This window comes from Hemitrygon akajei, chromosome 3, assembly GCF_048418815.1.
Source record: "Hemitrygon akajei chromosome 3, sHemAka1.3, whole genome shotgun sequence".
Taxonomy (NCBI): Eukaryota; Metazoa; Chordata; class Chondrichthyes; order Myliobatiformes; family Dasyatidae; genus Hemitrygon; species Hemitrygon akajei.
The window spans coordinates 110239113-110256929 of NC_133126.1; the positions used below are offsets into that span (position 1 = coordinate 110239113).

At 44.3% G+C, this 17817-nt stretch overlaps 1 long non-coding RNA gene across 1 annotated transcript; it reads left to right on the forward strand.

Moving 5' to 3' along the window:
• Positions 1 to 12962: 12962 nt before the first annotated feature.
• LOC140723572 (uncharacterized) lies at positions 12963 to 13381 on the forward strand. Its single transcript, XR_012097929.1, has 2 exons — positions 12963 to 13151; positions 13248 to 13381. It is a non-coding gene; the product is annotated as an uncharacterized lncRNA (long non-coding RNA).
• The last annotated feature ends 4436 nt before the right edge of the window (positions 13382 to 17817 follow it).

Here is a 17817-nt window from a genome sequence, read left to right on the forward strand (position 1 = left end):
GCACCTTATTGAATACCTTCTGGAAATCCAAGTAAATAACATCCACCTGTTCCCCTCTCTTCACTACACTCATTATATCCTCAAAGAACTCCAGTAAGTTTGTCGAACAGAACCTGCCTTTGCTGAATCCATGTTGTGTCTGCCTGATGGAGCCATTTCTTTCCAGATGCCTGCCTCATTATTTCTTCTTTAATATTAGCTTCAAGCATTTTCCCAACTACAGATGTTAAATTAGCTGGCCGATAGTTATCTGCCTTTTGCCTACATCCTTTTTTGAACAGTGGTGTGACAGTTGTCATCTTCCAAACTGCTGGGGCCTGCCCAGAGTCCAGAGAGTTTGGGGAATTTATCACCAAAACCTCTACAATAACTTCTGCCATTTCTTTCAGTACTCTGGGATGCATTCCATCAGGACCAGGGGACTTGTCTACCTTTGGGCCCACAAGTTTGCTCAGCACTACCGCTTTAGTGATAGCTATTAAGCTCGTCACCTCCCGTCGCATCCATAACATCTCTCTTTGGCATGTTAGATGTATCGCCCAGCATAAAGACCGACACAAAATAGTCATTCAAAGCCTCTGCAGTTTCCTCAATACCCAATATCAATTCCCACTTCTCATCCTCCAAGGGACCTACATTCACTTCTGCTACCCTTTTCTGCTTTATATCATTATAAAATCTTTTACTATCTATTTTTATGTTTCGTGCTGGTTTATTTTCATAATCTATCTTCCCTTTCTTTATTGCTCACTTTCTGGTTTTTTGTTGCTTTTTAAAGTCTTCCCAATCTTCCAGTTTCCCACTATTGTTACTGTCTTTGTATGCACAATCTTTCAGTTTGATGCCTTATTTTATTTCCCTCTTGCCTCCCTTACTGTCCTTGCTTTTAGCTGGAATATGCTTTTGTTGTCTTTGCACTGTACTGCTGTTGCAAAACAACAAATTTCATGTCATGTAAGAAAGTGACAATAAAGCCTATTCAGATTCTGATATTGATTTTGAGTGTCATAGCCTCAGATAAAGGGTTGGTCATTTGAGACTGGGAGAAGAAGGAACGTCTTCATCTTGAGGATGGTGAATATTTAGCGTTCACTACCCAGAGGGGCTATGGAATTCAGGTACACAATATAATCAAAAGAGCAATGGATTTTCTGATATTAAGGGAATTGGGTTGTGCAGGAAACTGGTGCTGAGGTCAGAAACAGCATAAGGGGTCCTGCTGTTTTATTATGTTCTTACTTCCCTGCACTCTGCAGAATATTGTTCAAATTTCCAGTTAGATCCAGACTGATGAAAAATGGCAGGTTTATTCCCTTCTGGTTTACTGACTGGCTGAACTTGAGGTTGAGTAAAGACTCATTAGTAGGGTGTTGAGCAAGCAGGAGCATGGTAAAAAGTTTTTGTAAAACACAGGCAATCGTGCCTTACAGAGAAAGCCTTATTTTCAAGCAAATGAGGGTATATCAGAAGGTGATAATCAGGAACCAAGGGAACCATAACTAAATAAATCTTCATCAGTGAAGACCAAGACAAGTATACTGGGCAGTGAACACTCACCCGGAGTCTCAATTTAAATTCCCAGGTTTTTAGCAGGTAGAAAGGATAACAGAGATCAGTCCTCAGCTAGGCAGTGATGGCAAAACTCTTCTAAAAATGAAAACTCATAACAGGACAAAATGGAGAGAATTTTCTCTTTGATTCTCTCTCATAAGAGAGTAGCACAATGGTGCAGCCAACAAAGCTGCTGCCTCATAGCACGAAAGACGCAGGTTCAGGCCTAACCTCTGGTACTGTCTGTGTTGAATTTGTGTTCTCTCTGTGTGACTGCATAAGTTTTCCTGAATGTTCGGGCTTCCTTCCACTTCCCAGAGACAGAGAGTTTACAGTTACATGACCGGATGGGGAATTAACAGGAGTAAGGAGAAAATGAAATGGAATTTGATTAGGACAGGTTAAATTGATGCTTGGTGGATCGTATAGACTTAATAGAAACATAGAAAACCTATAGCACAATACAGGCCCTTTGGCCCACAAAGTTGTGCTGAACATGTCCCTACCTTAGAAATTACTAGGCTTACCCATAGCCCTCTATTTTTCTAAGCTCCATGTACCTATCCAAAAGTCTCTTAAAAGACCCTATTGTATCCAGCTCCACCACCGTCACCGGCAGCCCATTCCATGCACTCACCACTCTCTGAGTAAAAAAACTTACCCCTGACATCACCTCTGTACCTACTCCCCAGCACCTTAAACCTGTGTCTCCTTGTGGCAACCATGTCAGCCCTGGGAAAAAAAACCTCTGACTATCCACACAATCAATGCCTCTCATCATCTTATACACCTCTATCAGGTCACCTCTCATCCTCCATCGTTCCAAGGAGAAAAGGCTGAGTTCACTCAACCTATTCTCATAAGGCATACTTCCTGACCCAGGCAACATCCTTGTAAATCTCCTTGTAAATATGGTTTCCACATCCTTCATGTTGTGAGGTGACCAGAACTGAGAGTACTCCAAGTGGGGTCTGACCAGGGTCCTATATAGCTGCAAAATTACCTCCCAGCTACTAAATTCAATTCCAGGATTGATGAAGGCCAATACACCATATGCCTTCTTAACCACAGAGTCAACCTGTGTAGCTACTTTGAGCATCCTATGGACTCAGACACCAAGATCCTTCTAGTCCTCCACACTACCAAGAGTCTTACCATTAATACTATATTCTGCCATCGTAGGTGACCAACCAAAATGAACCACTTCACACTTATCTGGGTTGAACTCCATCTGCCACTATTCAGCCCAGTTTTGTATCCTATCAATGTCCCACTGTAACCTCTGACAGCCCTCCACACTGTCTACAACACCTCCAACTTTAGTGTCATCAGCAAACTTACTAACCCATCCCTCCACTTCCTCATCCAGATCACATAAAAATCATGAGAAGTAAGGGTCCCAGAACAGATCCCTGAGGCACACCACTGGTCACCAACCTCCATGCAGAATATGACCCATCTACAATCTCTCTTTGCCTTCTGTGGGCAAGGCAGTTCTGGATTCACAAAGCAATGCCCCCTTGGATCCCATGTCTCCTTACTTTCTCAATAAGCCTTGCATGGGGTACCTTATCAAATGCCTTGCTGAAATCCATATACACTACATCTATTGCTCTTCCTTCATAAATCTGTTTAGTCACATCCTCAAGAAATTCAATCAGGCTCATAAGGCATGACCTGCCCTTGACAAAGACATGTTGACTATTCCTAACCATATTATGCCTCTCCAAATGTACATAAATCCTGCCTCTCAGGATCTTTTCCATCAACTTACCAACCACTGAGGTAAGACTTACTGGTCTATAGTTTCCTGGACTATCTGTACTCCCTTTCTCGAATAAGGGAACAACATCCGCAACTCTCCAATCTTCTGGAACATCTCCCATCCCCATTGATGATGCAAAGATCATCACCAGAAGCTCAGCAATCTCCTCCCTCACCTCCCTCAGTAGCCTGGGTACATCTCATCTGGTCCCGGTGACTTATCCAACTTGATGCTTTCCAAAAGCTCCAGCACATCCTCTTTCTTAATATCTACATGCTCAAGCTTTTCAGACCACTGCACATCATCACTACAATCACCAAGATCATTTTCCACAATGAATACTGAAGTACAGTATTCATTAAGTACCTCTGCTATTTCCTCCGGTTCCATACACATTTTCCCACTGTCACATTTGATAGGTCCTATTCTTTCACGTCTTTCCTCTTGCTCTTCACATACTTGTAGAATGCCTTAGGGTTTTCCTTAATCCTGCCCGCCAAGGCCTTCTCATGGCCCCTTCTGGCTCTCCTAATTTCCTTCTTAAGCTCCTTCCTGTTAGCGTTATAATATTCTAGATCTCTAGCATTACCTCGCTCTCTGAAACTTTTGTAAGCTTTTCTTTTCTTCTTGATTAGATTTATTACAGCCTTTATACACCACGGTTCCTGTACCCGACCATAACTTCCCTGTTTCATTGGAATGTACCTATGCAAAATGCCATACAAATACCCCTTAACATTTGCCACATTTCTTCCGTACTTTTCTCTGAGAATATCTGTTTCTAATTTAAGCTTCCAGTTTCCTGCCTGATGGCCTCATAATTCCCCTTACTCCAATTAAACGCTTTTCTAACTTGTCTGTTCCTACCTCTCTCCAATACTATTGTAAAGGAGATAGAATTATGATCACTATCTCCAAAATGCTCTCCCACTGAGAGATCTGACACCTGACCAGGTTCATTTCCCAATACCAAATCAAGTACAGTCTCTCCTCTTGTAGGTTTATCTACATATTGTGTCAAGAAACCTTCCTGAACACACCTAACAAACTCCACCCCATTTATACCCCTTGCTCTAGGGAGATGCCAATTGATATTTGGGAAATTAAAATCTCCCATCACGGCAGCTCTTATTATTACACCTTTCCAGGATCTGTTTCCCTATCTGCTCCTCAATATCCCTGTTACTATTGGACAGTCTATAAAAAACACCCAGTAAGGTTATTGACCCTTTCCTGTTCCTAACCTCCACCCACAGAGACTCTGTAGACAATCCCTCCATGGCGTCCAGCTTTTCTGCAGCTGTGACACTATCTCTGATCAAAAGTGCCATGCCCCACCTCTTTTGCCTCCCTCCTGTCCTTTCTGAAACATCTAAAACCCAGCAGTTGAAGTAACCATTCCTGTCCCTGAGTCATCCAAGTCTCTGTAATGGCCACAACATCATATCTCCAAGTACTTACTGATCCACGCTCTAAGCTCATCTGCTTTGTTCACAACACTCCTTGCGTTAAAATAGACACATCTCAAACCTTTGGTCTGAGCGCATCCCTTCTCTATCACCAGCCTATCCTCCCTTTCGCACTGTCTACAAGCTTTCTCTATTTGTGAGCCAGCCTCCTCTTCCCCAGTCTCTTCAGTTCAGTTCTCACCCCCCAACAACTCTAGTTTAAACCTTCTAGCAAACCTGCCCGCCAGGATATTGGTCCCCCTTGGTTTCAAGTGCAACCTGTCCTTTTTGTATAGGTCACACCTGCCCCAAAAGAGGTCCCAATGATCCAGAAATCTGAATCCCTGCCCACTGCTCCAATCCCTCAGCCGTACATTTAACCTCCACCTCATTCTATTCCAATTCTCACTGTTGCGTGACACAGGCAGTAATCCTGAGATTACTACCTTTGCGGTCCTGCTTCTCAACTTCTTTCCTAACTCCCTGTAGTCTTTTTTCAGCACGTCTTCCCTTTTCCTACCTATGTCATTGGTACTAATATGTACCACGACCTCTGGCTGTTCTCCCTCCCACTGCAGGATATTGTGGACGACATCAGAAACATCCTGGACCCTGGTACCTGGGAGGCAAGCTACCATCGGAGTTTCTTTCCTGCATCCACAGAATTGCCTGTCTGACCCCCTAACTATAGAGTCCCCTACCACTACTGCATTTCTCTTCCTTTCCCTACCCTTCTGAGCCACAAGACCGGACTCTATGCCAGAGGCATGGCCACTGCCACTTCCCCCAGTTAGGCTGACCTCCCCCCCGAACAGTACTCAAACAGGAGTACTTATTGTCAAGGGGTACAGCCAAAGGGGTACTCTCTAGTACCTGACTCTTCCCCTTTCCTGTTCTAACTGTGACCCACTTATCTGTCTCCCATGGCCCCGGTGTGACCACCTGCCTATAACTCCTTTCTATCACCTCGCTCTCTCTGACCAGGTGAAGGTCATCGAGCTGCATCTCCAGTTCCCTAATGCGGTCCCTTAGGAGCTGCAGCTCGACACACTGGGTGCAGATATGGCTGTTCAGGAGGCTGGGAGACTCCAGGACCTCTCACATCTGACACTGAGCACAGAAAACTGGCCTCACACACATACTACTTCCTTTCTGCAATTAACACAGTTAAACCTCCCTTGCCTCACCCCATTACCGCCTAAGCCCGTTAGTAGACCCAAAGGTCTATTAACGAGTATGTTTCAGTGCCATGTGACTATGACTCTGTAAGCATGGGACATGGAAATTAATACCTATTTTCTCTCCTTTTTATCCAACAGTTCCATAAATCTCAGTTTACGCTATTTCACTGTGGGCTCTGTAAATCAGTGGCTTACCAGTGAGGACTGATGTGTTGAATTGCCCCAAGGAATGCTGGAGCTTCTCTCACAGTTTTCCACCAGGTCAGGACACACACACACACACACACACACACACACACACACACACACACACACACACACACACACACACACACACACACACTCAGACATAAACTCATACACACACTCACACATACACTCATACTCTCATGTACACACTCACTAATACATCCATTCTCTCTCTCTCTCTCTCCACCCTCCCCCTGATTCCAACTCATCAACTTAATCAGTTTCAAAGGAGAGTGACAGCTAGAAAAGAAAGAACTTACACTCATGTAAATTGAGTTAGCAAGATATTTACTTATTATCCAGTGTCCATAAGCATATTTATTTTTCAGTGTTTTTCAATTATTTTAAAGAAGTCTATAAGGTGATGATGTTCTAAAAATAAAATTAACATGATGTGCATGTTAGATGTAAATTATTTGAAGGTTTCTCAAACAAAATGATAAGCTGTCAAGTATACCATCTTTCTCCCTCCCTTGAGATGGCATTCCTGACAGGAAGATCCTGCCCTGAACAAAGTATTACCAACAGAGTGACAGCTGCCTGTGCAAAACCAGCTCTTACTGTTGGAGCTGGCTTTTCTCAGGCTGTTACCATTGAATGATCCGCTCCAAGTTAGGCTGAGCCAGGGAAAGGGAGTGTGCACAGCTCTTTACAGCCATGAAGACCGAGCCAATAACTCATCAGAGGACTGGTTCATTGCTATTACACCTAATCCATGAGGTATAGCACTAGAGAAGAGGCTGTGCCTGCCTGGTCCATTGTGGACACAGCCCTCCCCACCTCTGCCAGCATCTATAGGAGGTGCTACCTCAAGAAGGCAGCATCTATCATCGAGGATCTCCACCACCTGGGCCATGCCATCTTCTCCCTGTAACGTCAGGCAGAGGGTGCAGAAGCCTGAGGTCCCACACCACCATGTTCAGGAGCATTTACAACCATCAAGACCTTGAAGTGACCTGCACAATAGAAACCCTTTGACAGCAGCAGACTACTAAAGCCCTTCACTACCATGGATTGTGCTTCATTTCTGTACTAATGTTTTGTTTGGCACAGTTGTTTTCTTTATTGTTTTGCATAATTCATGTTCTGTGTGTTATCTGTAATGATGTGCCTGCAGGTTTTTCACTGTACATGTGCCTCTCCATACTGTGCACATGACAGCTGAAAAACCAGGGTGAATTGGAAGGGAATGAGATGAGACTTATGTGCAAGGAGTAGAACTAGCTAATGTACTTGACTGATGCAAACTGCTTCCCTGTTGGAATTAAACAAAAGACAGAACTTCTCAGTTCTGAGGTTAACCCACTTGTAATATGACATTTTATATAAATTGAAAAAGCTCCCTCGAACAAACACCAGTTTCCATGACAATTACACATTTAACTTGAAAGCTGTTTAAAACCATTCACTATTTTTGCAGCATCATATTGATAAGGTTGTTGGCAGTGGGACATGGACCAACACTGCCACGGATCACAGGGAATGATTTGTATTTGGCTCCATGCCACACATGACACATAGGATTTTTATTTACGATACAGATCAGAGATTTTACAAATGGTGTTAGTCTCTGAGGTAAATGTTTTATGAAGGTAGGTGTCTGCTTTGGGCTAGATGGCTAGCTGTACATTTTACAGCAAGCTTGAAGATCTGACTTACCACTGGGCAGTAAATTTATTTTATTGAAACATTACTTTGCTCTGTGGCAGTTTAAACGGAGTAATCAAAGAACAGAGCATAGAACATTAAAGTTATAGAGACATTGAAAAATACAGTACAGAAACAGACCCTTTGGCCCATCTAGTCTGTGCCAAACTGTTATAGGGCCACGCTCCATTGACCTGCATCTGGACATAAATCCCACCCATCCATTTACCAATCCAAATTTCTCTTAAACATTGAAATTAAACCAGCAACAACCACTTTTGCTGGTAGCCCATCTCACACTCTCTCCTCCTTTGACTGTAGAAGTTTCTCCTCATGTTTCCCTTAAACATTTCATCTTTCACCCTTAACCCATGATCTCTAGCTCCATTCTCACCCAACCTCAGTGGAAAAAGCCTGTTTGCATTTGCCCTGTCTATACTCCTCAGAATTACCTCTATCAAATCTCTTCTCAATCTTCTACATTCTACGGAATGAAGTCCTAACCTGCTAAACTTTATCGGTAACTCAGGTCCTCCATTTCTGGCAAAATTCTTGTAAATTTTGTCTGCACTCTTTCAATCTATACATGTCTAATATTGAACCAGGTTTGCAAGTCTGGCAAGTGAAACTGAAAGCACTCTCTGCGAATAGGTGTATTAATCATTTATTAACAAACAGTAAAAATTCAACCAAACATTCATGTTCCCCATTTTACACGCACTACAAATGTAAATATCCTTCAAACATACTTAGCTAAAAACCTGTGCAGAGCATACCTTCCCACAGGTCATGTGAGCAAACAAAGAGAGGGGGTGGGGGGAGAAGAGAGAGAGAGAAAGAATCATGACAAAGTGACTTTTGACAATCAGAAAAGGTACGCCCCCCCCCCCCACTCCAGCGCACACATAGCTGCCCAGCACTGCACACAATATTACAAATTAGGCCTCACCAATCTCGTAAACAATTTCAACATAACATCCCAACTCCTGGACTCAATACTTTGATTTATGAATGCCAAAGGGACAAAGGCTCTCCTTTTGACCTGTGATGCCATTTTAAAAGAATAATGGATCTGTACTCCAGATCCCCCTGTTCTGACATGCTTCTCAGTGTCCTTCCACTCACTGTGTAAATCATAACTTGGTTGGTCCTCCCAAAGTGCAACACATCAGACTTGTCAGCATTAAGTTCAATCTGCTATTTTTCAGTCCATATTTCCAGCTGGTCCAGATCCCACTCTATGCATTGCTAGCCTTCCTCACTGTCCACAATGTGACCAATCTTTGTGTCATCCTCAAATACATTGATCCAGTTTACCACATCGTCCAGATCGTTGACATAGATGACAAACAACAGTGAACCCAGCACTGACCCCTGTGGCACTCCACTAGTCACAGGCTTCCAGCCAGAGAGGCAACCATCTACGACCATTCTCTGGCTTCTCCCACTAAAGCCAATGTCAAATCCATTTGACTACCTCATCCTGAATGCCAGGTAACTTAACCTTCTTAACCAACCTCCCATGTGGGACCTTGTCCATGTAGACAAGATCCACTCCCTTGCCTTCATCAACATTCCCAATAATTTTCACAAAAACTCCATAATATTGGTCAGACACAATCTGCGACGCACAAAATCATATTGATTATCCCTAATCACTCCCTGTCTATCGAAATACTCATACATCTAGTCCCTTAGAAAAACGTTCAATAACTTACCCACTACTGCTGTCAGGCTCACCAGTGTATAGTATCCCAGCTTACTCTTAGAGACGATTGTTAAGAAAGAAACAACATTAGCTGTTCTCCAATCCTTCAACACCTCACGCATTGCTAAGGATGTTGTAAATATCTTTCTTTGCCAGGGCCCTAACAATTTCTGCACTAGCCTCCCAGGAGGTCCAAGGAAACACCTTGACAGGCCCTGGAGGTTTTTCCACCCTGACTCGCATCAAGACAGCAAGCACCACCTCAGCTGAATCTGTATACCATCCATGATCTTGCTGATGTGTTGCCTCACATCCATAAATTCTGGGTCCATCTCCCAAGTAAATACAGATGCAATAAGTTCATTTATGATCTCTCCCATCCCTTTCAGGTCCTTGCAAAGATGACCACATCAATCTTCAAAAGGACCAGATTTGTGCCTTGCCATCCGTTTGCTCCTAATAAATCTGTAGAAGCCCTTGGGATTCTTCTTCGCCTTGTCTGCCAGAGCAACCTTGCACCTTCTTGTAGACCTACAGATTTCCTTCTTTAGGGCCCTGCATTTCTTATACTTTTCAAGTACCTCATTTGTGTTACATGCCCTGTCTGATTCCCTAGTAGAAGAGCCAGTATTGCACACTCTGGTTAGAACCTCTACATACTGATTAAGGAAACCTTCCTGAATACATTTCACAAACTCTATTCCATCTAGCCCTTTTATAGTCTAGGAGTTCCAGTCAATATGTGAAAAGTTATAATCATCTACTATCACAATGTTTCTTACAACTGTCTGTAAGCTCTCTACAAATTTGCTCCTCAGATCCCACTGCTTGTTGGGCTGTCTATAATATAATCCCTTTCTTATTCCTCAGTTCAACCAATATAGTCCTCATAGACAAGCTCCCCAGTTTGTCCTGTCTGAGCACTGATGTGACATTTTCCCTGACTACTAATGTCATCCCTCCTCCTTTGATCCCTAGCACTGCACCATGTCTAAGATAACAGAACCCTGAACATTAAGCTGCCAGTACTGCCCCTCCTGCTGCTAAGTCTCACTAATGGCTGAAGAGGCCTTCTGTTGGTTAGGGTCAACTGTCTACATGATATGTAAGCCAGTAGCAAGCCATGGAGAGCAAGCAGTTGCATATGTAGCAGCTCCCCCTTTCCACACAGCTGATGAATCAAAAGGAATGGCAGAGACAGATTCAGTTTGGTACCAGCAGCAATGCAGGAATTCCCAGTTGGCTTTGAACTCAACACATGGCCGCTATAGGGATTCCAGCTCTGGATTTTCTCCTGAAGCCTTCCCCATGAGTGGGTAGCTGCTAGCCAGCAGAGGGTTGAGATCAGAGTTTTCCTTCGTCTAGATGAGCTGCCAACCATGGCTGACAAGCCCCATCTGCCCAAAGTGACTGTTTTTTTGATGTTAGTAACCCACCTTTGCCCATCTTCTTTTCATAGAAATGGTTCAGCTGGACTTAGTGAATAAACCACATATGGAGGCCAGGAGCTGAAGTTGTTTGGCGGAGCCTATTTGAGACATATGCTATTGGGAGCAATTAATAGGCAGTGGGAGCAACTCCCAACTACCAACCCTGGCTATAACAACTTTGAGGAGCCACTAATGGCTACCATGTTATAACTTCACATGCTCCAATCCATGCTCTAAGCTCATCTGCCTTTCCTACAATACTCATTGCATTGAAATAGATACAACTCAAAACATTATTCCCACCATGCTCAACCTTTTGATTTTTGCCTTTGTATGTGGCATCTTTTCTCACAACCACTAGCCACTGTCTGCTCTGGTTCTCTGGTTCCCATAACCCTGCAACTTTAGTTTAAACCCCACTGTGCACTACTTGCAAGCATTCTCACAAGGACATTAGACAGGTTCAGGTACAAACAGTCTCATCTGGCCAGGTTCCATTTTGCCTGGAAAAGAGCCTATTAATCCAATTATCTCCTTAGCCACCTGTTAATCTGTTTTACCTTCCTATTTCTGGCCTCACTAGCAATCCTGAGATCACACCTCTGGAGGTCCTATTCTTTAACTTAACACCTAACTGCCTGAACACAATATGCAGGACCTCATCACCATTCCTACCCATGTCATTGGTATTAAGGCAGACCATGTGTGGTGAACTAGATATACCTGTCTGACTGCTCCTGTGGCTCCTCCCACAGACCTTGCTGACTGCTCCTGTGGCTCCTCCCACAGACCCCTGTATAAAGGCGACTGTGGGCTGCTGCTCTCCCTCATTTTCCCCAGGATGTAGTGCTGTTTATTCTTCCAGTCAATAAAAGCCGATATCTCACTTCCTAAGTCTCAGCGTGAGTTATTGATGGTGCATCAATTTTATTGACTGGAAGTTAAAACATGGAAACCGTTTTACGCCCAGAACGCTTAGATTTGGACCCCCAAGACCCTGAAGCAGCTCTTGCCTTTGAACACTGGCTTGTATGCTTCCAATCATACCTGGAGGAGGTTCGTGCCACCGACTCAGCTGTTAGGCTCAGACTTCTCCTCTCGAGGGTCGCCCCAAAAGTTTATTCATTCATCAGGGACCTCTCGACCTACGAGGGGGCGCTTGCCGCCCTCAAAAGACAGTACCTGCGGCCGGTAAACGCAGTTTATGCCCGGCATCGCTTGGCAACACAAAAACAGTGGCCTACGGAGTCGACTGCTGAATTTCTCCGAGCTCTACAGGCACTCGTGCGGACTTGTGACTGCCAAACGCTCACAGCGAAACAGCATACGGAACTTTTGGTCCGAGACGCTTTTGTGACTGGAGTCCGGTCAGTGTATTTGCGCCAGCGGCTGCTGGAAAAAGCTGATCTTACCTTACGCTCAGCGATAGAGACGGCCGATACGATAGAGGCTGCGCAGCTGAACGCCGAAGCGGTCCAGCCGCGCGATTCCCCGGTTCCGAGCGAATTCGCCAACGCTGCTGCCAGTCGCGGTATCACGAACTCCTTGAATTTGCCAGGTATAAAACTCTGTTACTTTTGTGGGCTTCAGAAACATCCCAGAAACAGCTGCCTGGCTCGCGAAGCGACTTGTTCCAGCTGCGGGAAGAAGGGCCATTTCGCCAAGGTCTGTAAATCTAAACCGCGCCCGGGGTCGAGCAGCGCTGCGTCTGAGACCTGGGGGCCGCCATTTTGCATGCCCGGATGTGGACAACCATCTTTGCCGGCGTCACCATGCCCCGCCCCTACCTACCCGTGTGCGACCTGGGAGCCGCCATCTTGCATGCCCGGATGTGAGCGGCCATCTTTGCCGGTGTCACCAGGCCCCGCCCCCGACTCGCCATCTCGCATGCCCGGATGTGAGCGGCCATCTTTGCCGGCGTCACCAGGCCCCGCCCCCGACTCGCCATCTCGCATGCCCGGATGTGAGCGGCCATCTTTGCCGGCGTCACCAGGCCCCGCCCCCGACTCGCCCCGTTCAACGCTGGCTACCGTGACCCTCGATCAAAGCGCTCCGCACCAGCTCGCAAGGTCGATGATGGACATCCTGGTGGAGGGGCACAGGACTAGCTGCCTGTTTGACACGGGCAGCACTGAGAGTTTCATTGACCCGACCACCTGATAGACTTAACCTGTAAATATACTTGGGGACTTTTTTTTTAAACAAAGGGGGGGTGAATGTGGTGAACTAGATATACCTGTCTGACTGCTCCTGTGGCTCCTCCCACAGACCCTGCTGACTGCTCCTGTGGCTCCTCCCACAGACCCCTGTATAAAGGCAACTGTGGGCTGCTGCTCTCCCTCATTTTCCCCAGGATGTAGTGCTGTTTATTCTTCCAGTCAATAAAAGCCGATATCTCACTTCCTAAGTCTCAGCGTGAGTTATTGATGGTGCATCAATATGCCCTCTGGCCACTCACCCTTCTACTTAAGAATACTATGGACTTGATCTGAGATGACCCTGACTCTGGCAGCCAGGAGGCAACCAACCATTCAGGAATCTTAATCTCATTCACAGAACTTCCAGTAAATACTGAATCCCCATCATTACAGCTTGCCTCTTCTCCCCCCTTCCCTTCTGAACCACAGAGACCTGACCACTATGGCTTTCCTCTGCTAGATCATCCCTCCAACAGTACACAAAGCAGTTATTGACAGGAATAGCCACTGGGGTACCTGCACTGATTTCCTATACCTTTTCCCCCTCCTGACAGTAACCCAGTAACCAATGTTGTGTCAAATTGAGTACCTAAATAAATTAATCCCATTTATCTACAGAAATCTTCCCATTCCTTGCATATTCTTGTGCCCATCTATGAAGCTCTTGAATACCTCTATTGTATATGCCTCCACTACCATCTCAATTCCAGGCACTCACCTCTATCTGTGAAAAAAAACTTGACCTTTACATACCCTTTGAACTTACTCCCATTCACCTTAAATGTACATCCTGCAGTATTATTAGACATGTTAACCCTGGAAAAAGAAAGATACTGCCTAACTACTCAGACAGACAGACATTATTGATCTCGAGGGGAAATTGGGTTTTGTTACAGCCACACCAACCAAGAATAGTGTAGAAATATAGCAATATAAAACCATAAATAATTAAATAATAAGTAAATTATGCCAAGTGGAAATAAGTCCAGGACCAGCCTACTGGCTCAGGGTGTCTGACACTCCGAGGGAGGAGTTGTAAAGTTTGATGGCCACAGGCAGGAATGACTTCCTATGACGCTCAGTGTTACATCTCGGTGGAATGAGTCTCTGGCTGAATGTACTCCTGTGCCGAACCAGTACATTATGGAGTGGATGGGAGACATTGTCCAAGATGACATGCAACTTGGACAGCATCCTCTTTTCAGACACCACCATCAGAGAGTCCAGTTCCACCCCCACAACATCACTGGCCTTACGAATGAGTTTGTTGATTCTGTTGGTGTCTGCTACCCTCAGCCTGCTACCCCAGCACACAACAGCAAACATGATAGCACTGGCCACCACAGACTCGTAGAACATCCTCAGCATCGTCCAGCAGATGTTAAAGGACCTCACTCTCCTCAGGAAGTAGAGACGGCTCTGACCCTTCTTGTAGACAGCCTCAGTGTTCTTTTACCAGTCCAGTTTATTGTCAATTCGTATCCCCAGGTATTTGTAATCCTCCATCATGTCCACACTGACCCCTTGGATGGAAACAGGGGTCACCGGTGCCTTAGCCCTCCTCAGGTCCACCACCAGCTCCTTAGTCTTTTTCACATTAAGCTTTTTCACATTACTCATCTGTGCCTCTCATAATCTTAACAACTTCCACCAGATCTGCTCTCGGCCTGCAACACTCTAAATAAAACCCAAGTTTTTCCAAGCTTCTCCTCATAATACATGCCCTATAATCCAAGCAGCATGCCTGTTAACCTCTTCAGCACCCTCTCCAAAGCTTCCACATCCTTCCTCTAAAAGGTCGAACAAAAATGAATGCAATTCTCCAGATGTGGTCTGGAAGAGTTCTACAACATAACTTTCTAACTCTCAAACTAAGTTCCTCAACTAATAATGGTAAGCATGTTATTTGCCTTCTTCACTACCCTATCAACTTATGCAACGATTTTCAGAGAGTAATAGACTTGGACCTCAAGATCCCTCTGTATCAGTGTCTTGTCATTAATTAGTGTACCTTTGATTTATCTAAGTGTAACACATTATACTTGGCCAGATGAAATTCCATTTGCCGTTTCTCCACCTGTATCTACAAATGATCTACAATACAAAGCAAGAGTCTTAAGTACATGTAGAAAAAGTCTGTAAAGTGAGTAGCTTTCAAAAATAATGAAATTAAAAGTTTCTTACTCTCAAAAAATTACTATGAAGAGCAGTAAACAGTAAAAAATTAAATCAAATCACTACTTAGTGTGGTCATCCTTTACCTTCAAAACTATATAATTCTCTTAGGCACACAGTCATGTAGTTTTATAAGAAAATCAGCTGGTAGGTTGGTCCAAGCATCATGGAGAACTTGTCACAGATCTTCTGCAGATTTTGGCTGTTTCGCTTATTTCTGTTTCTCCAGGTAATCCCAGACATACTTGTTGTTGAGATCAGGGCTCTGTGAAGGTCATACTATCTGTTACAGAAATCCTTGTTCTTCTTTACGTTGAAGATAGTTCTTGATAACCTTGGCCATGTATTTGAGGTCACTGTCCTGCTGCAGAATGAAGACTCCTCCCTGATGGATACTGCATGATGGATGGGAATCTGATTGTGCTTCTCAGCATTGAGGATTATATTAATTCTGACCAGATTACCAACTCCATTTGCAGAAATGCAGTCCCAGACCTGCAGGGACCCTCCACTATGTTTCACTGTTAGCAGCAGACACTCATCTATGTAGTGTCATATAACCATATAACAATTAAAGCATGGAAACAGGCCATCTCGGCCCTTCTAGTCCGTGCTGACGCTTACACTCACCTAGTCCCACTGGCCCACACTCAGCCCATAACCCTCCATTCCTTTCCTGTCCATATACCTATCCAATTGTACTTTAAATGACAATACCGAACCTTCCTCTACCACTTCTAATGGAAGCTCGTTCCACACAGCTACCACTCTCTGACTAAAGATGTTCCCCCTCGTGTTACCCTTAAACTTTTGCACCATAACTCTCAACTCATGTCCTCTTGTTTGAATCTCCCCTACTCTCAATGGAAAAAGCCTATCCACGTCAACTCTATCTATCCCCCTCATAATTTTAAATACCTCTATCAAGTCCCCCTCAACATTCTATGCTCCAAAGAATAAAGACCTAACTTGTTCAGCCTTTCTCTGTAACTTAGGTGCTGAAACCCAGGTAACATTCTAGTAAATCTTCTCTGTACTTTCTCTATTTTGTTGATATCTTTCCTATAATTCTTCCAGCTTCTATAAACAAACTGTCTCCTGTTTGAGCCAAAAATTTCAAATTTTGACTTGTCAGCCCAGAGCACTTGCTACCATTGTTCAGCACCCTAGTCCTTGTGTTTTTGAGGTTATTTGAATCTCTTGGCTTTGTTTCCACTTTTGAGGAATGGTTTTTTGGCAGCAACTCTTCCACGAAAACCACCTCTACAAGACTTCTTCAGACTGTAGAGGGGTTCCAGTGGCTTCTGTAAGTTCCGAGCTGATAGCAGTTATGGACTTCCTCTGATTTAGAAGGGACATCAGTTTGAAGTATCTCTCATCCACTTCACTCAGTTTTTGTGGCTGACCACTGTGTTTTTGATCCTCAGCCTTGCCCATTTCTTTAGAACATCTTGAAATTCCTCTCTGCTGTGAAATTTCTGCTTGGAAGAGGCCTTGCTGATGCAGGATAACCACATTATGGCTGGTTGCTATGCTCACTCTCGGTTAAACTGTCAAATGTGCCACACCCTCACCTTTTAGGCTACGTCCACACTATGTCGGATAAATCCATAACCGAAGCTTTTTCTCTTCGTTTTTACCCTCCCTCCACACTAAAACGGCGTTTTCATCCCCCAAAACCAGAGCTTTTCAGAAATGCTTTCTAGGGTGGATATTTTTGAAAACGCTGCTTGGGCAGATCAGTGTGGATGGGGTAACCGGAGACTTCTGGAAACACTGTCAGATGGCAGCACGGCATTTCACTGTTTTCCTGAACGCAACCTAACAATTTCAGAACAGACGGCAACAAGACTGAAGCCAGAAGAGTTAGAAATGTACTCACCAAATACTTTGACCGATAACTTAATGAATAAATAAGTATACACACTTTGCCCTGTTTTCTGTCCTTGCTCGTATGAAGGTGGTTTACCTATTTATGCAAGTACTTCTCTGACAATAGATGTGTAACAGCCTAATGTAACATTGTATGGAAATACAAGATAACACTGATGCAGACATGTTTTACACATTTAACAAGGTGCTTTATTAATGCAACAGAAATCGTCAGTTTTTCAATTTTCATTGGCAGCCGGGTCATACTGTCCATGAACTCCCTGTCGGTTGCCTCCGTATGCTCCAGTATTTTTTTTTACTTTTAAGTTCTCCTGCACGAAAGCCAACAGCTGTCTGTCATTTTAAGTTTGTCTAGTCTGTAACTACACAAACGCGCACTTTTACGGCAAGATTCGACATCAAACATGTCATTTGTTTTTGGTAGATGTGTCCTGCACATGACCAGTAGGAGGAGATCCGCCAAAATCTCAGTTTCAATGTAGATAGAGATATTTTCAAAAACACATCGTGTGGACGCCTATCGTTATTACGCGAAACCGGCGTTTTCAAAATTATTCGGTCTAGTGTGGATG